We start from the raw sequence: 25,207 nt of genomic DNA, 5'->3' as shown, positions 1-25,207 counted from the left end.
CTGTGGCACTGCAGCTGCCCAGCATCACAAGAGAGTAAGTAGGGCAAATCACTAGCCCCTGGAACAGATCAGAATTCAAGACCTGAAGTATGGTTTTCATTGGATGAATACTGCTTTTGCATCATTGTAAAGCAGAAAAATCATGGAACCACCCTAAGTCAGGAACCGTCTGCACCAAAAACAGAAATTTCAAATTTCAAGGATCATTTCTATGAGCTTCCCTCATGGCTCAGACAGTAAAATCGTCTGCTTGCAATGCTGGCAACCCGGGTTCAATCCCTAGTTCATTATGAAAGAAGTTTCTCTGAATGTGTAGAGCACCCGAAACACTAAGTAAGAAGCTCAGTGTTCCCTCTTGAGTGTGAAGCTGCTTCTTGGTGTTGGTTCTGCAACTGCCATTTGCCACTGTGATCATTCTTCTTTTCCTTTGGGGCAAGAGGGAGAGGACACTGCCTGAGTAAAACAAAGGACAAAAAAATAAGCTTTAAAGTACTTTCTAATTTGCCTACAAACTGGAGTAATATGTGAAATTGCAAAAAATGTAAAATCGAAACAATAAATTGGTGACATCAGTTGATATGAGAATTTTATTAACTTTATTCTTTATTTATGGAAATTTAACAGCTTAGAAATGAGTAGGTTTTTTTATTTTAAAATTTAACTAGAGAATTATTTATACTTTTTCCCCTCTTTCTTCTCATGAGAGGAAAGTCTTCATATAATCTTTGGTTCAAGTTAGTGAACACATTGAAATATTTTATATATCTGCAAAAGAATGTTAACATCCATTCATACAGAATAAACAAAAATTTCTTTTCTGGATTCATAACTACAATGCTACTCCCAACCCTGCTAAATACCACTTAAATTTAAGAAATAATAGTTTTGGACACATAAATTGATGGAACAGAATATAGAGTTCAGAAATAAATCCACTTATATACATAGTCAATTAAGTTATGAGAAGGGAGCCAAGAATATACAGTGGGGAAAGGAAGCCTTTTCAATAAATGGTGTTGGGAAAACCAAAAAGCCACATGCAAAAGAATGAAATGGGACCCCTAACTTATACCATATGCAAAAATTAACTAAAAGAGGATTAAAGTCTTGAATGTAAGACCTGAAACCATAAAACACCTAGAAGAAAGAACAAGTCACAAATTCCTTAAATTCATCTTGGCAATGATTTTTTTTTAATTTGATACTAGAAATAAAGGCAATGAAGTTGAAAATAAAGAAGTTGGATTACATCAAAGTAAAATGTCTACACAGCAAAGGAAACCATCAGCAAAATTAAAAGGCAACCTACCGAATGGGAGAAAATATTTGCAAAACATATAGGATCAAGAGTTAATATTCAAAATATACAAAGAACCAAAACAACTCAATGAAAAAAAAATGATTTTAAATGGGCAGAAGATCTGAATATTAATTTTTCCAAAGAAGACAGAGAAGGCCAACAGGTACATGAAAAGGTGCTCAACATCACAAATCATTAGGAAATGCAAATCAAAATCACAATGAAATACCACCTGACAGCTATTAGAGTGAATATTACTAAAAAAGCTAGAAATGGCAAATGCTGGTGAGGAAGGATATGGAGAAGGAGAACCCTTGTACAGTAAATTGGTGTAGTCACTATGGAAAACAGTATAGAGGTTCCTCAAAAATTAAATGTGCTACTATCACATGATACAGCAATTCCACTTCTGGGTATTTACTAAAGAAAACAAAAATATCTAACTAGAAAAGATACATGCACTCCCATGTTCAATGAAGCATTATTTACAAGAGCCAAGATATGGAAACAATCTGTGTTCATGGATCAATGGATTAAAAATGTGATACATACTTATGTATATATAATGAAATGTTATTTAGACATGAAAAGTTATATCTTGCTATTTTCAACAACATGGGTGGCTCTTGCGGGGATTACATTAGGTAAAACAAATCAAACAGAGAAAGGCAAATACAATAGAGTTCACTTATATGAGGAATAAAACCAAGCTCATACAGACAGAGAACAGACAGCTGGTTGCCAGATTAGGGAGTGGGAAGGAGGAGATGGGAGAAATGGGTAAAGTGAGTCAGAAGGTAAAAACTTCCAGTAATAAAAGAAATAATCCATGGAGATGTAATGTACAGCATAGTGATCATCATTAATAATACTGTATTTCATATTTGGAAGTTAAGAGAATAAATATTAAAAATTCTCATAACAAGAAAAAAATGTTGTAACTATATATGGTGACAGATAAGTTAACTAGACTTACGATGGATACCATCTAGCAGTATATTCAAATATTAAATCATTATGTTCTACACCTGACATTAATTTAGTGTTGTATATACGTTATGGGGCTTCCCTGGTGGCTCAGACTGTAAAGCAGAAGACCCTGTAAAGCAGAAGACCTGGGTTCGATCCCTGGGTCAGGAAGATCCCCTGGAGAAGGAGATGGCTGCCCACTCAGTATTCTTGCCTGGAGAATGCCATGGACAGAGGAGCCGCTCCCCTGTTCCACGGGGTCGCAAAAGAGTCAGGCATGACAGCAACTAACACTTCACTTCATAGATTATATCTCAATTTCTTTTTTGTTTTAGTTTTTAAATGTTGTAGTTTCATAAGATTATTTCAAGTGTTTCAGTATAAACCAAAATTAATAAGAAAAATAAGTAAACATCAAAATTGATCACATCCACATGAGTCAACAAAGGACAAGAAACGAGCAGCTGACAAAGGAAAATTAATGAGGCTTCAAGAGAATGAAATAGACAGAAATACAAATAATAAATTATGTTTCAAAATAACATTGAGATTTGAAATGGATGCATATTATACTAGAAAGAATTTTTAAATGCAAAGAAACAGTGACTGCATTCTAATTAAATCATAACAGATGACAGACTTTTTTGACTTTTCAAGTACCAAAAGAAACATCTATTTTTACTTTATAATGAATTCATGTACCAAAAAATGTATTCAGAAAAAAATTCATATTGGGATTGAAGTCAAAGAAAGACTTAGTTTAAAATGCAAGACATTCATTGTAGAAAAATATGTCTGCTAAAAAGAACAAAAAGAACAAAAAATATGGAGCCAAAACGAATAAATAAAAAGTGATTAACAAAAATGTTAACAAAAGAATTCATAATTGCCTTTCACAGTAGTACATATTTGAAAAGATCTAGGAAAATGAACTGCTCATGAAAGAGTAAGGAATTGAAAATATTACCTAAAAAGGAGCTATGAAAATAAGTCATTTTTTTCTTGCCTCATAACAAGAAAATTACAAGCAATGTACAATTAAGAGATAACACATCTTTATGTAAGGCCATGAGGGGAAGGAAGAGAAGAGAATACTTTGAATGTGAATCAGTCAAAGAGAAGTGGCACTACTATTTAACAATATGAGAAAAGTTTGGAATAAGTCTACTGATGTATTTAGAGTTAACTGATAAATACGGGTTCCTCACCTGAATGACTGTAATACCCTCTTACAAGTCTTCCATGAGCTTCTCAGGTGGTGCAGTGGTAAAGAATATGCCTGTCAATGCAGGAGGCCCAAGAGATGCAGGTTTGATCCCCGGGTCTGGAAGATCCCCTGCAATAGGAAATGCCTGGAAAATTCCATGGACAGAGGAGTCTACAGTGGACTACAGTCCATAGGGTCACAAAGAGTCAAATGCAACAGAGGACATGCACACACACACACACACACACACACACACACACACAGAAGTCTCCCAACTTACACTCCTGCATCCTCCAATCTAGTTGCAACATGGCAACCACGGTTCAGTTGAGTTCAGTCGCTCAGTCGTGTCTGACTCTTTGCGACCCCATGAATCGCAGCACGCCAGGCCTCCCTGTCCATCACAAACTCCCGGAGTTTACTCAAACTCATACCCATCGAGTCAGTGATGCCATCCAGCCATCTCATCCTCTGTCATCCCCTTCTCCTCCGGCCCCCAATCCGTCCCACCATCAGGGTCTTTTCCAATGAGTCAACTCATCGCATCAGGTGGCCAAAGTATTGGAGTTTCAGCTTCAGCATCAGTTCTTCCAATGAACACCCAGGACTGATCTCCTTTAGGATGGACTGATTGGATCGCCTTGAAGTCCAAGGGACTCTCAAGAGTCTTCTCCAACACCACAGTTCAAAAGCATCAATTCTTTTGCACTCAGCTTTCTTCACAGTCCAACTCTCACATCCATACATGACCACTGGAAAAACCATAACCTTGACCAGACGGACCTTTGTTGGCAAAGTAATGTCTCTGCTTTTCAATATGCTATCTAGGTTGGTCATAGCTTTCCTTCCAAGGAGTAAGCGTCTTTTAATTTCATGGCTGCAATCACCATCTGCAGTGATTTTGGAGCCCCCCAAAAATAAAGTCTGACACTGTTTCCACTGTTCCCCATCTATTTCCCATGAAGTGATGGGACCAGATGCCATGATCTTAGTTTTCTGAATGTTGAGCTTTAAGCCAACTTTTTCACTCTCCTCTTTCACTTTCATCAAGAGGCTTTTTAGTTCCTCTTCACTTTCTGCCATAAGGGTGGTGTCATCTGCATATCTGAGGTTATTGATATTTCTCCCGGCAATCTTGATTCAGCTTGTGCTTCATCCAGCCCAGCATTTCTCATGATGTACTCTGCATATGAGTTAAGTAAGCAGGGTGACAATATACAGCCTTGACATACTCCTTTGCCTATTTGGAACCAGTCTGTTGTTCCATGTCCAGTTCTAACTGTTGCTTCCTGACCTGCATACAGGTTTCTCAAGAGGCAGGTCAGATGGTGTGGTATTCCCATCTCCTTCAGAATTTTCCACAGTTTATTGTGATCCACACAGTCGAAGGCTTTGGCATAGTCAATAAAGCAGAAATAGATGTATTTCTGGAACTCTCTTACTTTTTTGATGATCCAGCGGATATTGGCAATTTGATCTCTGGTTCCTCTGCCTTTTCTAAAAGCAGCTTGAACATCTGGAAGTTCTCGGTTCACGTATTGCTGAAGCCTGACTTGGAGAATTTTGAGCATTACCTTACTAGCGTGTGAGATGAGTGCAATTGTGCAGTAGTTTGAGCATTCTTTGGGATTGCCTTTCTTAGGGATTGGAGTGAAAACTGACCTTTTCCAGTCCTATGGCCACTACTGAGTTTTCCAGATTTGCTGGCATATTGAGTGCAGCACTTTCACAGTGTCATCTTTCAGGATTTGAAATAGCTCAACTGGAATTCCATCACCTCCACTAGCTTTGTTCCTAGTGATGCTTTCTAAGGCCCACTTGACTTCACATTCCAGAATGTCTGGCTCTAGGTGCGTGATCACACCATTGTGATTATCTGGGTCATGAAGATCTTTTCGTACACTTCTGTGTATTCTTGCCACTTCTTGTTAATATCTTCTGCTTCTGTTATGTCCCTGCCCTTTCTGTCTTTTACTGTGCCCATCTTTGCATGAAATTTTCCCTTGGTATCTCTAATTTTCTTTTCTTTTTTTTTTTTTTTTTATTTTTATTAGTTGGAGGCTAATTACTTTACAATATTGTAGTGGGTTTTGTCATACATTGACATGAATCAGCCATGGTTTTACATGTATTCCCCATCCCGATCCCCCTTCCCACCTCCCTCTCTACCCGCTCCTTCTGGGTCTTCCCAGTACACCAGGTCCGAGCACTTGTCTCATGCATCCAACCTGGGCTGGTGATCTGTTTCACCCTAGATAATATACATGTTTCGATGCTGTTCTCTCAAAACATCCCACCTTCGCCTTCTAATTATCTTTAATTTTCTTGAAGAGATCTCTAGTCTTTGCCATTCTATTATTTTCCTCTATTTCTTTGCATTCGCTCTTATCTCTCCTGGCTATTCTTTGGAACTCTGCATTCAGTTGGGAATATCTTTCCTTTTCTCCTTTGCTTTTCGCTTCTCTTCATTTCACAGCTATTTGTAACCACAGAATGGCAACCACAGAATCCTCTTAAAACCATTAAGTCAGACCATACCGCTCCTGTGCTCAGAGCTCTTCAATGATGCGCCATGTGCCTCAGCATAAAAAAAGATTTTATATGATCCTGGAAGGCCCTGCACGATTGGGACACAGTTACCTACCTCTCTAACTTCCTCTCCTGACTCTCCCCAGGATCACTCTCTGTAGTCACATGGGCACCCTTGGAGTCATGACAATAGGCCAGTGAGGTGCCTTCCTCAGAGCCTTTGCACAATAGACATTATATCTATTGTCTACCTCTACAAATCTAGAATGCAAGCTTTGAAAGGGTGAACACCATGGTCTCTTTCATTCACTGATCCATCCCAAGAACATGGTAGAGTCTCTGATACATAGTAGATGCTTGCTGAGTGAATAAATGAATGATGAAGAGTTAATAAAAATAGATTTCCAAGATATGTTGAATTAATAGGTTTATAAAATAAAGCAAATGCTACACGCATTCATCAAAATTTAATAATTGGGGAAAATGTTTGCACTGTGCTTAGTTGCTCAGTCAGAGCTAACTCTTTTCAACCCTACAGACTGTGTAGCCCACCAGGCTCCTCTGTCCATGGGGATTCTCCAGGCAGGAATACTAGAGTGGGTTGCCATTCCCTTCTCCAGGAGACCTTCTCCACTCCGGGATCAAATCTAGTCTTCCACATTGCAGGTAGATTCTTCACTGTCTGAGCCACCGGGGAAGCCTGTAAACACATAAACAATAAACAACAATAAAAAGCAACATAAAGGCTACAGCTTTATTTGGTGGAAACAGTGGCTGACTTTATTTTTGGGGGCTCCAAAATCACTGCAGATGGTGACTGCAGTCATGAAATTAAAAGACGCTTACTCCTTGGAAGGAAAGTTATGACCAACCTAGATAGCATATTAAAAAGCAGAGACATTACTTTGCCAGCAAAGTCCATCTAGTCAAGGCTATGGTTTTTCCAGTGGTCATGTATGGATGTGAGAGTTGGACTGTGAAGAAAGCTGAGCACCGAAGAATTGGTGCTTTTGAACTGTGGTGTTGGAGAAGACTCTCGAGAGTCCCTTGGACTTCAAGGAGATCCAACCAGTCCATCCTAAAGGAGATCAGTCCTGGGTGTTCATTGGAAGGACTGATGCTGAAGCTGAAACTCCAATACTTTGGCCACCTGATGCGAAAAGCTGACTCACTGGAAAAGACACTGATGGTGGGACAGATTGGGGGCAGGAGGAGAAGGGGACGACAGAGGATGAGATGGCTGGATGGCATCACTGACTCGATGGGTATGAGTTTGAGTAAACTCCGGGAGTTTGTGATGGACAGGGAGGCCTGGCGTGCTGCAATTCATGGGGTCGCAAAGAGTCAGACACGACTGAGTGACTGAACTGAACTGAACTGATGGGAGAGGAAAAAAATCTTTGAAAGACTTTGCATCAGTAATTATATGCTCTTGTCTGGGAATTACATATAACACTTCCATCACAGCTCATTATTCATTAACTAGAAATAGTCACGTGGCCCCATCCAACAAAAACAGGGACCAGAACATACACTCCTACCATTTATCTGAAGGCAGGAAGCTAGAAACACTTGATGAATTAAGTGTTCATGATTGAGTATCAAACCCAAGTCTCCTGCATTGCAGGTGGATTCTTTACTGTCTGAGCTACCAGGGAAGCCCTAAGATATGCTACAGTCACCATAACGAATTTCATTAATGATTTGGACTTGAGGGCATTAATTTGTTACCCACATCTTTCCTTCCTTCCTTCTTCACTTTCTTCCTTTTTCCCTTCCCTCTTCCTCCCTTCAGCATAATATTTAGTGAACGCTTCTATGTACAGCTAATGGTACTGGACTAGGAAGACACAACAGTTCATAGCAAGATTCCTGCCCCCACAGAGCTTATAGTCTACGAACAATAAACAGATGAGCACAATTTTAAAATGTAAATAGTTATGGATTGTAGTAAATGCTATAATGGATATAAACACTTGATAAAGAATGAGCAGAATAGTCAGGAAAATCTGAAGAGATATTAGAGATGAGATCTGGGGACTCTGAGGCAGCTAGGATTGCAAAGACCCAGCTGAATTCTGAAGAGAATTCCAGACCTAAGGCACATGATTGAGAAATAATAGAGTCCTGTATGGTCTAAACTGTGAGAGGGAGAAGGAAAGTGATGAGGAATGAAGTTAGAGAAGCATGCAGAGACCAGCCCATGCAGAACCTTACCCATGCAGTGCCTTGTTGATGAAGGTGATGGGTTTCGATTTTATTCCAAGATCAATGGAAAGTAATCAAAGGGTTTTAGGCAGGATTAATATGATTTTTTCTTATGTTTTTAAAAGATTACATTGACTTCTAGGAGAAATATAAAATAGATGGGAAACTATTAGGAAGTCAAATGCAGAAATAGGGTAGGTTTTGATTAATTTTAGAAAATGAAAATGGGAAGAAAGGAAAGGATTCAAACATATTTAATAAGAAAGTCAACAAGATTTCCTGTTGGATTAGTTGTGGAGATAAAAGGGAAAACTCAAAGACTGAGGAAATTGACTGAAGAGTGAGGCCATTTACTGAAATGGAAAAGACAGAGAAGAAATAAATCAGAATTGAGGACAGTCAAGAATTCTTTATTTAACACACTAAATTATAAAGGCTTCTCAAATATCCAAGAAGAGACGCCATGTATGCTAGAAGTTTTAATCTTGATTTAACATTTATTGAAGCATCCCAGGTAGTGCTAGTGGTGAAGAAACTGCTTCCCAATGCAGGAGACATAACAGACACAGGTTCAATCCCTGGTTGGGAAGATCCCCTGAAGGAGGGCATAGCAATCCACTGCTCTATTCTTGCCTGGAGAATTCCATGGACAGAGGAGCCTGGTGGACTACAGTCCATGGGGTTGCAAACAGTCAGACCTAATTGAAGCAATTTAGCATGTACACACACACACTTATTATGAGCATTGGATGCATTATATGTATATGGATGCATCTAATGTATATAGCATGGTCATAATTTTAAGTCATATTGTGTCATATATACATTTCACATATATATGCTTATTTATGAATGTACTTATTGTCTTAAAAAAACTAAATAAAATGCAACCACTTTGTCTACAACCACTTTGGTTTTCAGTTTGAATCTTCTACATCTGAATAAGAAAAATTTTAACTGTCCAATTCCATTTAAATTTAATCCAGTCTAACCTCTTTAAAAGAATAATGTTTCTTTCTACAGTATCTGGTCTCCTCAATTTTGCCTCTCCCCTAGAGATGGTGTCCTTTCAGGCAGGGGTACGTGGGGGCAACTCCTACAACCTCAACAGGGGTCTCAAGTATCATGTCCTCTGCCTCTTCTGGTTTCAGTGGAATTTCTTTATCCAGCAGGCTGTTGCTGAACGCTCTCCAGCCCGATGTTCAATTTCTTGAGGTCAGCTTATCCTATATAGGCTCAAAGGCAAAAAGGAAGCCTAAAGCTCCAGGCCTTCCTCCGCCTGAGCTTGGTTCATTCTCAGGTTGGGATATGACCGCCCACGTGTTTGCTTCCTCCCAGAGCCTCAGGTGCAGAGTAGAGGCTGAAAGTGAACATCTCCACTCTGGGTGTTCCTCTCACTTAAAGAATGCCCAGCTCCAGATGGGAGCCACAACCCAGAGAGGGAAAAGTGTAGAGAGACATCCTTTCTCTTTACTCTCATACTCTTCTCTTCTTCCCATAATTACCCTTAATTTGAAAGTGGTGAATTTTACCCTAGAGAGGGCCTGGCTGCTGCCACAGGTAGAAGGGGTAAGATCTCTCCATCACTGGTGAACTGCTAAGCCAAATCCTCCAAGCTTATAAGGCTGTCATCTTACTACACGATCCAAATATATAAGTCAGAATCAGAATTTATTAATATATTCTATTTGTATTCCTCATATAACAAATTTTAGCTTTATCCTGCACAGATAGAAACTTTCTTAAGACCAAGATAAAAGTCATGAGTTCAGAAAAGCCAAAAAGAAAATTATTTATTTTAAAAATTACTCAAAATACATTTATTATCTAATTTAACCAACTCTCACATCAAACTTCTAAGATCAGTGTTTTTATTAATCCTATTTTAGAAAGGAGATGAATGATATGAAGTTTCTGTAACACAAGTTATGAAATGACTTTATTGGGATTTCAACCAATTCTATCTACCAAGTTCCTGCTAAAATGCCTTTTCTCGAAATTTTTGTGGTTAATCCTTACAAAGAGAAGAAAATGAAAGTCAAGGATTCCAACACAATATGTAATACAGATGAACATAGATCGATTTAAAATCTATACGCTAACAAGAGCCCCAAAGCTAAACAATCTGAAATGGATTCAAGTCATGTATTGGTTAGGAATGATGAGAACATATTTGCTGAGAGAAAGCTAGCATTATTCTGGGCATGTGCTCAAGGGTTACGATCAACCCAGAAACCTGAGTAGCTTAACATAAGAAGGTTATTTTTTGTCCACATTACATCTCCCAGTATGAGTTGGCCAACCTTCTGCGCCACGCGGTCATTCAGAGACGCAGGCCAGCGGAGCTGCCGCCATATTGTAGCTGCACCAGCCTGAGCATGCGGCTTCCTCAGGTGTTGTTAGGGCGAAAGGGGAAACGAGCCACTTGCAAAGGCGTTTCAAATAACACAGTTACACCCATTAGTATTTCGCTGGTCAGAACTAGTCCTTCGGACCCATCTAATTGTGAGGTGAGGAGGAAATGCTGGAGAGCAATGGAGTGTTTGAGCTGCTCTGCCACGGCCCCCTGAACAGAATCCGCATATCCAGCCTCCTGCCCCCTCCTGACTTCAGCTCCTTCATTTCCAAGGTTGCTTTTAAATTCAGGATAAATATTATTATCCTTGTTTTAGAGACTGCTTTACACATCATGGTCAAGGAAGAATACTGCAAAATCTTTACAAATCTTTATTAAAGGCTAAATTACAGTTCTAAGATCATTGTAGGTAATATCGTGTGGGTGTTTTATAATGAAGCAGTGTTTATGGAATGAGAAAACATCTATTCTTGTACCTGTCAGTAATAAGGCACCACACAAGTAGAAGAGTGGAATCTGCTGGTTGCATGGTTTCTATCCCCACAGCTTGCCCTTAACTTTGGCCTTACTTCTGGTTTAAACACACAAGAGTGACTTCAGTTAAACATCTGAATGTGTTGCAGCCGGCTTTTCAACTACAACTGACTGGGTTCCATGTACAAAATTCTTTATTACATTATGAGTCTCGAATAACAGAAGTTTGAGAATTTGAATATTAACACATAAACCTGAAAAAAGTTACTTCAGAAGTTGAGGTCTTTAGGAAATGTAAGGAAGTAGCACCACCTGGTGGGTAAGAATGACAGGAGACTCTGGAGATTTGTTACGAAGAAATTATAATTGCTATAAATACAATCATGTTCTCAAATAAAAGCCTTGAGAGCTTTGGAATTGAGACCTGAGGAATGAAATTCTCTTCTTAGAAAACAGGGACAAATAAAGGGTGTATGACTTAAAAAAAAAAATTCTCACCTTTTCATTTCTGATTGAGGGCTACTCAACAGGACCTGGGGAAACCCAGGTCAATGGAAGTGGCCTATGGTAATGATGAGAGGGTGGTTTACAACTAATCCGACACTATTTTCACCAAAGAGCTGAGTGTCTTGGAAAGTTGAGAAAGTTTACACGTGCTAGACCAAGGCACTGAGCACCAGCTCCAACTCACCTAGTACCTGAGTCAGCAGGACATCCGTCTTCACGTCTGTTTATTGGTCAGTATCGGAAATTAATGGTGAGATTTTTTTTTGACAAAAGTAAGAACAACAAAAGTTTTGCGTTTTCAAGTATCTGTGCCCCATTTATTTAGCTGACATTTTCTCACAGTGTGAAGATTGCTTTGTTAACCTGAAACAAATATTTCTGCCAGATATTTCTCCAGCAAAGATAGATTTGTTTGGGATCAGTAAAGAATCCCAGTTCAGGGTCTGTAACCAGGTCAAGCCAATAGAGGGGCAAAGGACGTTGGGAGGGCTCTAGTAACAAAGAGTCCATGACTTTTCATTGGCTGAGTCCTTGCCAGGAAAAAAGAGGGGTCTTCTCTTGTTGGGGTCCAAGCTGAAATGGCTCCCACCATAGTACAATACCATGACTCTCCCTGGTAATTATTGTACATTCTATTAATTCTATTTCTGATTAATCCAGTCAAGCTGATAATCATGCAGACTACATTAATAGTAAGCTCTCAAGTCCTGAGGAGCTCTATTTTAAAAATAATGACCAAGAGATCCATGGATCTCAGATTTTATCACTGTAAAATCAGTTTGCTTGGCGTAAAGATAAAATATGCTTTATAGTCATCTGTCTAGCAAATACATCGAATTGTTCTTAGCAAAGAATACAGAAAGGGACTTATATTTGCTGAGAGCTTACTATGTTGCACATACTAGTTGCTATAAGGAATATTTTGAACCAGGTCCAGTTTCAGCATAACATAAGGTCCTCTGTGTGTGCCTGATAACAAAACTTCTTCTCACAAAATGTCCCAGGGGGTTTGTGACCATCACAAAATGCTCTTAATGACTGATACAGATGCCCTGACACACATCTTGTTTTGCACGGGTCCAGGATATCTGTAGGTGAGAACTTAAACCTGGTCCACATATTGTATTTGGGCATCCAAACCAGTCTGGGGGACCAGGATTCCTTGAAGAAGGTTGGCCTGGAGAAAGGGACCTCAGAAGCTATAAGAAGATACGGAAGGTTGCTTCCATGTCCTGGCTATTATAAACAGTGCTGCAATAAATTGGGGTGCACGTGTCTCTTTCAGATCTGGTTTCCTCAGTGTGTATGCCCAGAAGTGGGATTGCTGGGTCATATGGCAGTTCTATTTCCAGTTTTTTAAGAAATCTCCACACTGTTCTCCATTAAAAAAAAAAAAAAAAATGACTGCTGTGAAAGTCTTCAAGGGCTACAGATACTCCCTGAACCAGTCATTTCCATAACTTTGTAACTACGTATTAAAACAAGCTTTTTCTGAGTCTATAAAAAAAAAAGAAGAAGAAGATACGCAAGAGCCACTCTAAGCTAGTAACTTGTCTGAATGTCAAAGGGAGGCATGGATGTGGCAGCAGGAGGCGGCACATGACCTTCGCTGACATTGCTCCTCGTCAAGTGTGAGTGTGCTATGGCTGGGGCCTACCTGAAGACCTGGTTCGAGGGAACTTACTTGAAATATCTTTCAGCATGAGACCCAACAGGAATTTTTCTACTGTTCACAGAAGGAAACATGAGAGCGGCAGCCTGGGACTAAACACAGAGGATGTGAGAACAAAGTTACTGCAGGCAAACCTTACCCACAGGGCCCCCATACAAAATTAAGTTAATGGGAAGAGCTGTCACCAAAAACCTGAGTTTTTTATTAGTTTAGCAGCTATAGACTCAGAGCCTTGAGATTTGGGATATTATCAGAAATGTGAAATACTTATCTGTCCTATCAGCTAAAGTCTAAGGCTATAGATTATTTGCATTTAACCAATACAATTAATTTTACAGAAAAGAAAATTTGAGGCTGGATGAAATAAGTCATCTAAGCACACAACTGCACTCATCTCACACGCTAGTAAAGTGATGCTCAAAATTCTCTAACCAGGCTTCAGCAATATGTGAACCGCAAACTTCCAGATGCTCAAGCGGGCTTTAGAAAAGGCAGAGGAACCAGAGATTAAATTGCAAAACATCCGTTGGATCATCGAAAAAGCAAGAGAGTTCCAGAAAAACGTCTATTTCTGCTTTATTGACTATGCCAAAGCCTTTGACTGTGTGGATCACAATAAACTGTGGAAAATTCTGAAAGAGATGGGAATACCAGACCACCTGACCTGCCTCTTGAGAAACCTATATGCAGGTCAGGAAGCAACAGTTAGAACTGGACATGGAACAACAGACTGGTTCCAAATAGGAAAAAGAGTACGTCAAGACTATATACTGTCACCCTGCTTGTTTAACTTATATGCAGAGTACATCATGAGAAACACTGGGCTGGAAGACGCGCAAGCTGGAATCAAGATTGCCAGGAGAAATATCAATAACCTCAGATATGCAGATGACACCACCCTTATGGCAGAAAGTGAAGAAACTAAAAGCCTCTTGATGAAAGTGAAAGAGGAGAGTGAAAAAGTTGGCTTAAAGCTCAACATTCAGAAAACTAAGATCATGGCATCTGGTCCCATCACTTCATGGGAAATAGATGGGGAAACAGTGGAAACAGTGCAGACTTTATTTTTTTGGGCTCCAAAATCACTGCAGATGGTGATTGCAGCCATGAAATTAAAAGACGCTTACTCCTTGGAAGGAAAGTTATGACCAACCTAGATAGCATATTAAAAAGCAGAGACATTACTTTGCCAACAAAGTCCATCTAGTCAAGGCTATGGTTTTTCCAGTGGTCATGTATGGATGTGAGAGTTGGACTATGAAGAAAGCTGAGCGCCAAAGAATTGATGCTTTTGAACTGTGGTGTTGGAGAAGACTCTTGAGAGTCCCTTGGACTGCAAGGAGATCCAACCAGTCCATCCTAAGGAGATCAGTCCTGGGTGTTCATTGGAAGGACTGATGCTGAAGCTGAAACTCCAATACTTTGGCCACCTCATGCGAAGAGTTGACTCATTGGAAAAGACCCTGATACTGGGAGGGATTGGGGGCAGGAGGAGAAGGGGACAACAGAGGATGAGATGGCTGGATGGCATCACCGACTCGATGGACATGAGTTTGAGTAAGCTCCGGGAGTCGGTGATGGACAAGGAGGCCTGGCATGCTGCGATTCATGGGGTCTCAAAGAGTCGGACATGACTGAGTGACTGAACTGAACTGAAGGTGCACAGAGATAATAAGCAGCAGAGCCAGGATCAACACCTGAGCTGTGTGACTGCAAAAACCAGGATCGTTCCTTGTATCCTTTGCTTCATGAGACACAGAAGTTTCGGTGGAGCATAATCAACATGCATTATAGTCTTCCAAATAACACTGACAGAAAGCAACGTATGTTGAGCAACTATTCAATGCCTGTGCATCAATGTGATTACTGAAAAATTAACCTGTTGACTTTTTTGAGCTTTCACCAAAGAACAATGCCAAGGCTCTATACCTCTGAAATTCAGATTTCTTTTAGCCTCAGAGTGAGAGTATAGGACTCTATTTCAAAGCCCTCAGCCAAAATAGGGATTAAACTGGGCTGTCGCAAAGGAGATGAAAATTGAGGCTTTGGGAGAGTGGCTCAACCCTGGAGGTGGTTCTTGAAACCTGGGGAGGATTGTAGTTTTCTTCAAGTGCCTAGACTCAGCATTCTAGAGACAACAAGCCCTTGTATGAGAATGGATGTGTGAATACCTGTGAGAATTATCTTTAAATGTTGTATCCTGAGTACCTCAAGTAAGACATTTTTGGCTATGAAGTCAGCAGAAAGGAATACTTGCAAGTATAAGTATACATTGGTCAGCTCACCCAAGGAGGCCCTCTTCAGTTTAGAGCATAGAAGCAGTGCCTAACTATTGTGGAGCATTTAAACGACTGAGCTGCCATCCATTTCTTTGAAGGTTGTACCCCAATATATAGCAAGCAGATGGAGCCAATGGGGAAAATAGTCATCCCTATTGACCCAGAGCCAGGTTCTTCCCCATTTTCCTAGGAATATGTAAGCCCCAGGGATTTTGTAAGCTTCAGTGAAGATAACCTCATCTAATCACTTAAATTGGATTCAGTAAGTTGATCTTGATAAACAGTGATTTGGAGAAGGCTTTATTTACAAAAGGGCTTCCCTGGTGGCTCAGAGGTTAAAGCATCTGCCTGCAGTGTGGGTTTGATCCCTGCATCTGGAAGATCCCCTGGAGAAGGAAATGGCAACCCACTCCAGTATTCTTGCCTGGAGAATCCCATGGACAGAGGTTCCTGGTGGGCTACAGTCCACGGGGTCACAAAGAGTCGGACACGAATGAGCGACTTAACTTTAACTTTATTTTCAAAAAGAGAACCATGACATCTCTTGCACCTTGATTGTTATGGAACTAGTCATATCCACTATACATATCGTAGGCTTCCCAGGTAGCACTAGCGGTAAAGAACCTTTGTGCCAATGCAGGAGATGAAAGAGATGTGGGTTTGATCCCTGGTCCTGGAAGATCATTGGAAGGACTGATGCTGAAGCTGAAGCTCCAATACTTTGGCCACTTGATGCGAAGAACTGACTCATTGAAAAGACCATGATGCTGGGAAAGATTGAAGGCAGGAGGAGAAAGGGACAACAGAGGATGAGATGGTTGGATGGCATCACCAACTCAATGGACATGAGTTTGAGCAAGCTCTGGGACTTGGTGATGGACAGGGAAGCTTGGTGTGCTATAGTCCATGGGGTCACAAAGAGTCAGACATGAGTGAGCGACTGAACTGAGCTGAAACATATAGTAACTCACTTTCTATTCACACAACATATTCTTAAGGTTCTAGTATCTTCCTCCTTTTTAAAGATAAACTAGACCTTAAAGAAGTGGAGCAACTTGCCCTTGTTCACACAACTCTTGAGCCTTTCTTAATATAGGTAATTTAGACTTTTTTTTTTTACTTGCCAGCCTAATAAAAGGCACTGCAATACAGCTTCTTCCACATGCCTTGAAAATTTTATTCAAGGAATCTGTCACTGCGAGCTGTATAAACAAATAGTTATCCAGCATTAATAGGATTTGTAGCAGAATTAATTCTTTAAAAATGTTTATTGATAGTCAATTATATATAGGGCATAACAGGGTTATCTGTAATAAGGCAAGTCTTAGAATTTAGTTGGAGATAGAATACATATCAATAAAAGAACAGTTAACTAAGTGTCAGAAGAGTGTTACAGATAATGTGTACTATAGGAATTTGGATTGGAAAAGTAGTAGATGGTGCAATGAAAAGATTAGATGAGTCATAAGACATCAGTTCCTTTCTGACACCAACTGTGCCACTTTTAGCTCCTTAACCTTCAAGATTCTGAATTTCTCTGGGCCTCAGATTTGTCATTTAGAAATTGTTGGTAGCAATATGTTCCATGATTTCCTCACAGGGTTTTTTAACGTTATACGTGAAAAAATGTTTACAAAACTATGATGAACTATACAAAGATACTATTTCTCTCTTTTTATTACTGACAGGTTTTCATGATTCATTGTAACTATTCATATGAAGATACTTTCATGTGTCAACTTGGCTGTAATGCCCAGTTGTTTCATCAGATATCAGTCTAGATGTTGCTATGTATTCTTTTGTTTACATTTTTTACGTTATTATTTAAATCAGTAGACTTTAAATAAAGCAGATTACCCTGCATAATGTTGCCGGGCTTCATCCAATCAGTAGAAGAACTCAAGAGGAAAACTGAAGTTACCTGAAAAAAGAAGGAATTTTGCTTCCAGGCTGACTTCAGACTCAAGGCTACAACATCAACTCCTGCTGAAATATCCAGCTTATTGGCCAGCCCTCTAAATATCAGACTTGCCACCCACTACAATCATATGAGACAACCCTTAAAAAAGCTCTCTCCCAAACCAATATGAAATGTATACACACACACACACACACACACATATATAAATGTATATGTATATACGTGTGTGAGTATACATAAATAAACAGTCTTCCCTTGATGTCCATGGGGGATTGGTTCCAGAAGCCTCTATCGACACCAAATCCATGGATACTCAAGTCCCTTATATAAAATGACATAGTATTAATACAATGAATACCGTTGGTGCTCCTTATCTGCAGATACGGAGAACTCACCATATGAGTATATACACATCATTGAATATGTACACATGCACACACGCACACACACACACACACACATCCTATTGATTCTGCTTCTCTGGAGAATACTGACTAATATAATAACTGTTCTGAATGAAGAACTTACTTTGACAAGAAAAACGTGTAAAGCAATCAAAGAAAACTCAGAAAATACTATTTTATCCTTAACATATTTTCTGTTGGTTGATTTTTAAATATATATGAAATAGTAATTAAAGAGTATATGTCATGATAATACCTTTCATTATTTAATGAAATATTTACACACATTTAATATATCCAAGTAGGAAGTATGATGAAATACAAATGTTTGCTACTGGGGGAGCTGATTCACCTGTTGTGGCCTGAATGTGTGCCTTTGCTCAAGGCACTCCTTGTATTTGAAATACCTTCCCCCTAGTTATCCTTTGTGTAAATAGTATGCAACCCATTTTTCTAAGGCCCAGTTGAATGATTCCTCTAAGGGGAAATGCCCAAATCCTCTAGCTGAAAGTTGTCACCACCTCTTTTACTCTGTTCCTCTTACAGTATTCATCACTTTATGTTCTGAAGTACAGTTATTTGTGTTTGTGTTTTTTCCATCTCTGTAAATAGTATTTTCTTGAGGACAGTAGTCACTGATAAATCATAGTTTTCATCAGGGCCTGCAGCAGCTCCTTGCCTAAGATATCTTGATAAATACGTACTGCAGAAATAAACCTTCATGGGTCATTTTGGTCTCTCAATAAGCTCTTTTCTCTAATTTGTCTATAGCAAGTGCATTAAGGAGTTTCTATCAGAGTGACTGTGATCACTCACATGTGGCAGAGCTCTGGTGGTGAGTATTTATTTATTAGGTAGTGAAAGAATGAAAAGCAGCATCATGGGGCTTTAGCTGCAAGGTTGAAAGTTAACTTAAAATGACATTTTAAATGAGGGAATTTTATGAACAGACGTAGCTGAAATCACACAGGCTTTGAAGTGAACTCTGGTGACTTCACAGTAACCAAGGTACTTCCTTGTTCTCCCATGAAATGTTTTTGATATTTATCAGTGATGTAAACTCACTGCTAAATATGTAACAAAAGCAAACCACAAGTAGCCATGTACACATCAAATATTTCACTTTCAAAGATATTTCTGTGTCTTCAATGAACAGTGTGTACTTTATATCTGAATTCAGAACACTTTATTAACTTTTCTCATTGTTGTCGCTCAATCACTCTTTAGACCCCATGAGCTGCAGCACACCAGGCTTCCCTGTCCTTCACTATCCCCTGGAGTTTGCTCAAACTCATGTCCATTGAGTCTATGGAGCCAACTCAATGTCCATCCAACTATCTCATGTCCATTGAGCCATCCAACCATCTCATTCTCTGTTGCCTCCTTCCCCTCCTGCCCTCAGTCTTTCCAGGCATCAGGGTCTTTTCCAATGAGTCAGGTCTTTTCTAATGAGCTGATTCTCTGCATCAGGTGGCCAAAGTATTATAGCTCAGCATCAGTCCATCCAATGAATTTGTTGTTGTTCAGTGGTTAAGCTGTGTCTGACTCTTCGTGACCCCATGGACTTCAGCACTGCAGGTTTCCCTGAACTTCACTATTTCCTGGAGTTTGCTCAGATTCATGTCCATTGAATCAGTGATGCTATCTAACCATCTCATCTTCTGCTGCTCCATTCTTATTTTGCTTTTGATCTTTCCCAGCATCAGGGTCTTTTCCAATGAGTCAGCTCTTTGCATCTGGTGGTCAAAGGATATGAGCTTCAGCATCAGTCCTTCCAATGAATTTGTTGTTATTCAGTTGCTCAGTTGTGTCTGACTCTTTGTGACCCCATGGACTGCAGCACGCCAGGCTTCCCTGTCCTTCACTATCTCCCAGAGTTGGCTCAAATTCATGTCCATTGAGTAGATGATTCTGTCCAACTATCTCATCCTCTGTCATCCCCTTCTCCTCCTGCCCTCAATCTTTCCCAGCATCAGGGTCTTTTCCAATGAGTCAGTTTTTCACATCAGGTGGCCAAAGTATTGGAGCTTCAGTTTCAGCATCAGTTCTTCCAATGAATAGTCAGGGTTGATTTCTTCTAGGATTGATTTGTCTGATCTCTTTGCAGTCCTAGGGACTCTCAAGAGTCTTCCCCAGCATCACAGGTCGAAAGCATCAATTCTCCAGCACTCAGACTTCTTTATAGTCCAACTATCACATCCATACAGGACTACTGGGAAAACCATAGCTTAGACTATATGGACTTTGGTCAGCAAAGTGATGTCTCTGCTTTTTAATTCGCTGTCTAGGTTGGCCATAGCTTTTCTTCCAAAGAACAAGCATCTTTTAATTTCATGGCTACAGTCACTGTTTGCTGTGGTTTTTGAAGCCCAAGAAAATAAAGTCTGTCATTGTTTCCATATTTTCCCCTAATTATTTGCCATAAAGTGATGGGACCAAATGCCATGATTTTAGTTTTTTGAATATTGAGTTTTAAGCCAGCTTTTTCACTTTCCTCTTTCACCCTCACCAAGAGGATCTTTAGTTCCTCTTTGCTTTCTGCCATAAAGGTGGTGTTATCTGCATATCTGAAGTTACTGATATTTCTCCCCGAAATCTTGATTCCAGTCACTTGTGATTCATCCAGCCCAGTGTTTCACATGATGTACTCTGCATATAAGTTAAATAAGCAAGATGACAATATACAGCTTTGACATACTCCTTTCCTAATTTTGAACCGGTCTGTTGTTCCATGTCCGATCCTCACTGTTGCTTCTTGACCTGCATACAAGTTTCTCAGGAGACAGGTCAGGTGGTCTGGTATTTCCACCTCTTTAAGAATTTTGCACAGTTTGTTGTGATCCACGCAGTCAAAGGCTTTAGCATAGTCAATGAAGCAGTAGTAGATGTCTTTCTGGACATCCCTTGCTTTCAGAACAGAATATAAGCTATTAGAAATTCAAATGTAGTAGAACTTTTCAGTTAAGAACTGTAGGATTAGAAGTTGGGGAGTGGGAAACCCAACAATGTATTTGTTGAAGAAAGAATGCTGCTGCTGCTTAGTTGCTTCAATCATGTCCAACTCTGTGCAACCCCATGGACTGTAGCCAGCCAGGCTCCTCTGTCCATGGGATTCTCCAGGCAAGATTACTGGAGTGGGTTACCACGCCCCCCGCCTCCAGAGGATCTTCCCAACCCAGGGATTGAACCCAGAGCTCCTGCATTGCAGGCAAATTCTTTACCACTGAGCCACCAGGGAAGCCCTGAAGAGAAAATATGCATTATAATAAAATAACAGCAACAGGCAAATGAGAGAAACATCAGGAATTGGCCTTGGAAAGCATATCTTTGGAAGGAAGTAAAGACAGCTTTAGGAAGAGTAAAGTGATAAAAAATGAAACCTGACCTAACAAAAGAGAGTGATAGAACATATCCAGAGAATAAAGCTCCTTGTGACCATGCTTTGCTTCCTATTCCTTGGTATGAAATAGTTTTAGCCATAGCCTTGGCTTCAACTGTCTTAATTGAAGTTTTTTCTCCAATGAATGATTACATTTTAAAACCTTGACTGGCATAAATCCATAACATATTATAGCCCCAACAACTGTATATTGTTAATTTCTCTCTTTACTTACAGGCTTGGTCTCTCTTTCCTATTCCTGCCCAACTAGCTTAGAAAACAAGATTGTTCTATACAGGCGATATCACCACTTGATTACCCTCTTTCTTCATTCTCAGTGTAACAATTCATTTTCTTTATCACTTGTAGCTTTGTTAATTCAAAAGAAATAAAGACAAGAGCTTCCAGACAAAGGTATGTTCATTTTTCCATGAGAAATGTACAAGTTTTCTGATTAACATATACTTTGAATGGTAAATAAAATATTCAAAATGATCAGCTTCTGTCTTTAATGTTGCATTTTTGCAGTGGAAGTGTATTCTATTATACTATTATTGCATGCATTTATGTCACTCACAGTCATTGCCACCTTCAAAATAAACTTGCTTTCTTTGCTTATGAGATGATTATGTATCAGGAGTGTCAAGAAAGGCAAGTAAGATGGGACAGGGAGCTGGTACCTGGCAAAAGCTCGCCCAATGAAAATGGGAGAATTTTGAAGGAACTTACCTGGCTATAGAGGGAAGCTTTAGCATTGATATCCTGATGGATCAGAACAGAAGTCTCAGCAGGGATTTAAAAATTTTGCATTGGGAAAAAAAAATTGCATTGGGAAAGCCAAGATTATTTAGAAGAAAAGGAGATAGAGAACTACAACAATATAAAGTACTTTCTTAGAACTCTGAACAGTCTTATTTTAGATTTTCCCTCCCTTCCTTTCTCTCTTCCCGTCCCTTCTATATTTTTTCCAAGTTTTAGACAATAAATATTTATTGAGAATCTGTGCTAGGCAATGGGGAATCATGTAACTGAAAAATACAGATATATGGGATTGTATGCACATCCAAATATCACTTGCCCATATGTTCATGAGAGTAAGGAATTCTATTTGCAGTGTAATTTCCCACTTACATTTTCCATATTTTAAGAAAAAAGAGTTGGGAGAACCCTAGAGAAAAGCAAAAATAACAATGAAAAGGAATTAAATAAGAACTTAATTTGCAATGTTGTGGACAAATACAATTTGAAGGAAAGGTTAAAGAAATATTTTGGGCTTGAGCCAAAACTTGTGGTTATTATAATTTTCCACTCTCATTTATAGAGAAAAAGGAAGGGCAAGTAGTCAACAAATTGCATTTAGAAATTTTAGGTAGGAAGTTAGGCATGAGCAACCAGGGGTGGCCTAGCCAAAAAGGATGTAAGCTGATGTCTAAACTCCATCCAAGACATGCCCATAAACCAAGTCAACAGATACAGATAAGATGTTGAAAATTTTCTGACAGAAAAAAATCAGTTAAGACATATATAATCAAGGCTAGCAAGTGGTTGTAAAAGGACTGGAACCCAGCAGTTCTCAGCATGGGATAGATATCCATTCATCTGTCCTCCTATATAGCTTCTTTTTTTCATAATGCTTTTCCACATCTCTCTCTCCCATCTTCAAAATAGTTTGGTAGTCTACAAGTTTAAAAACTGGCATCCTGGCATAAAAATTACTATCTTTCATATTTTAATAATTAGAAACTAATATGGCTCTTTCTCTAGACTTGTAATTTTAAAAAATTTTGGAATTTCTCCCAAAACATTTCTGGGATACATACAGCCTACATGGCATAACTTAATAGCCTTATTAGAAATTCTGCTAACAAAGAAATTATGCCCCAAATCTACCACTATATATTTGAAGAATTACAATGCAGATTCTTTACCGACTGAGCTATGAGGGAAGTACTTGAAGAATTACATAGGATGCCAAAAATGAAGGACAGTTTCAAAGTAGCAGGCTTAGCTGCAACAAGGTAAAAATAACACTTCAATGCAACAGCTTGTTCCCTTAGCTAAGCTGAAGGCAGAGCAGACCACAGGGGACAATGGTCAATGACAAAAGAAATAGTATTTGAGTAACAACTCTGCACTGGCACTTTACACATGCAAGCTTGGTGAATTTTATAACTTTCAAGAAGGATTAATGATTTCTATTTCTTTATTAAATAAAAATTATTTTCATTTTATGGATAAGGAAACAAACTTAGAAAAGCAACTTAGCCAAACCCATAAGGTTCAAGTGGAAGAACCAGAACTCCAATTTAGGACTATCTGAAACCTATATTTTTGTCACTATCCTGGTTCACAGGTTTGAAACTATTAGGGATCTAATCTCTACTTCTCAGGAATTTATAATGCTTTCCACTCTCAATGTGGCTTTAATTCATAGGAACCTCCCTTTTGATACTAGAGGTAAACTGATTCAGCTTCTATCTTGTTAGTTCTGAAATTCAGGGTCAATTCCTGGTTTATATTTCTAATATTTCCCTTCTAAACCTGATTATTTTATAAAAAGCTTGCTTGCTTTTTAAAAATCACTTTTTAACCTAACATTATTAAAGAAGTTTAACCCAAATTTCATGTGAAAATTCCTAGGACTATATGATCTCATTTTCTTTTGTAGATTTATTACTACTTGGCTAATTTCATTATGAGCAGCTTTAATTTTTTGTAGCATTTCTTTTTGCTTGTGGCCAGGCCTCCAGGCTGTGTGGGATCTCAGTTCCCCCACCAGATACTCAACCCAGGCCTAGGCAGTGAAAATCAGAATCCTAACCAGTAGGCCACCAGGGAACTCCAGATTTTTAAATATATTTTTAAAGAAAGTGAAAGTCCTCAGTCGTGTCCCACTCTTTGAGACCCCATGGACTATACAGTCCATGGTATTCTCCAGGCCAGAATACTGGAGTGGGTAGCCCTTCCCATCTCCAGGGGATCTTCCCAACCCAGGGATTGAACCCAGGTCTCCCATATTGCAGGTGGATCTCCGACATTGCGGGTGGATTCTTTACCAGCTGGGCCACAAGTGAAGCCCAGGAATACTGGAGTGGATAGCCTATCTCGTCTCCGGGGGATCTTCTGGACCCAGGAATCCAACCAAGGTCTCCTGCACTGCAGGCGGATTCTTTACCAACTGAGCTATGAAGAAAGCCTCATATTTTTAGAGTGGTTTAGCAATCTGTTTAGTACATTCATAATTTATACTGTAAGCTTTCAGAAATGTTAAAATCAAATCATTCTACCAAATTTTATTCGGCATAGATGTCTTAAGTTTAATATAGGGAACTTTTTTATTTATTGAAATGAAATAATCGTCAAGCATAATAAAATTTATGCAACAAACTTTAATTTGTTTAAAGTGGAGATGCTTACTCTATAATTCACACCTGTGGTTATTATAGATCATTTCCATACTCCAAAACTTCATTTTAAGGCAGTTGTCTAGTATTTATCCTAGGCAGTTTTCAATATTTTGAGGCATACAAACTAAAAAAAAAAAAAAAAAACTCCCGAAATTTAGTGTAAGGATTAGATCGGATGATGTATTTTTCCTGAGTGACATCCCTAAATGGGTACATTCATTTTCGATAAAAAGAAAACAAGTCCTTTGGGGTCTGAGAGAAAGAAAAGGCGAGAAGGTGGGGGAGAGGAATATTTTTCAATTCACAGAACTGGAGGTGCGAGATGTGTGGAGTTCTCTCAGAGACACAAGCCTGAATTGCAATATTACATTTATCCTATGAGACACACCAGCAGGCGGTAGAAACCTTTTCTATGTACGTGGCTTTTTTCAAACACCCATCAGCAAAAACTCTTTCACAATCCTGGGAGAGGCCTGTTCGTCCATTCCCAAAAGTTTGGACAAGGTTTGAGAAACCGCGGGCAACTGCTAAAGAAATCGGCAAAGAGCTCGGAGGAGCGCGTCCGTTCTCCCATCTTCGTCTCCAGCGTCTTTTC

General features: G+C 39.3%; 1 non-coding gene across 1 annotated transcript; it reads left to right on the top strand.

Moving 5' to 3' along the window:
• Positions 1-242: 242 nt before the first annotated feature.
• LOC122438936 lies at positions 243-459 on the top strand. The gene has a single exon (XR_006268685.1). It is a non-coding gene; the product is annotated as a small nucleolar RNA U3 (small nucleolar RNA).
• The last annotated feature ends 24,748 nt before the right edge of the window (positions 460-25,207 follow it).

Source organism: Cervus canadensis, chromosome 3, assembly GCF_019320065.1.
Source record: "Cervus canadensis isolate Bull #8, Minnesota chromosome 3, ASM1932006v1, whole genome shotgun sequence".
Lineage (NCBI taxonomy): Eukaryota > Metazoa > Chordata > Mammalia > Artiodactyla > Cervidae > Cervus > Cervus canadensis.
This window is presented reverse-complemented; position numbering and strand designations above follow the sequence as displayed.